This window comes from Arachis duranensis, chromosome 1 (assembly GCF_000817695.3).
Source record: "Arachis duranensis cultivar V14167 chromosome 1, aradu.V14167.gnm2.J7QH, whole genome shotgun sequence".
Taxonomy (NCBI): Eukaryota; Viridiplantae; Streptophyta; class Magnoliopsida; order Fabales; family Fabaceae; genus Arachis; species Arachis duranensis.
In genome coordinates this window covers 95541542-95542037 of record NC_029772.3, presented here as the reverse complement: position 1 = coordinate 95542037, position 496 = coordinate 95541542, and positions in this window count along the sequence as shown.

Genomic DNA, 496 nt, shown 5'->3' with positions numbered 1-496 from the left:
TAATATATTAAAATTAAATACAATTAATAATTGTGACTGTGGATCACTTAAAGTTAAAGGGAGTGATACTTTTATGTGTCCACCACATCTTAATAACGCGATTTGCCATCTTTCAAAATGAGAAGCTAGCAAGGACTTAAAACACATTTGATGAACTTCATTTCCCATTATTTTATGTGGACTTTAATGGATTGTTTCCTTTGCTTTATTAATAGTTAATGTTAAGTACGATTTTAGTTTTTAAGATAGGAATTAAAAATTTTTTTGTTTTTAATTTTTTTTTTTTTATAAAATCGTTCCTAAAATTTAACTTAGTTTTAAAATCATTTTTTATCAAAATTTTAATTTTTATTATCAAATTATCTCTAATTAAAAAAATATAAAATAATAAAAAAGGATTAAAGGATTGGAGAATAGGGGAAGGAAATCACGCTGGTTTTTTTTTCAAGGAAAAAGAGGAGGAAGGGAAGGTGGAGAAGGAAAGGGAAAGAAAATC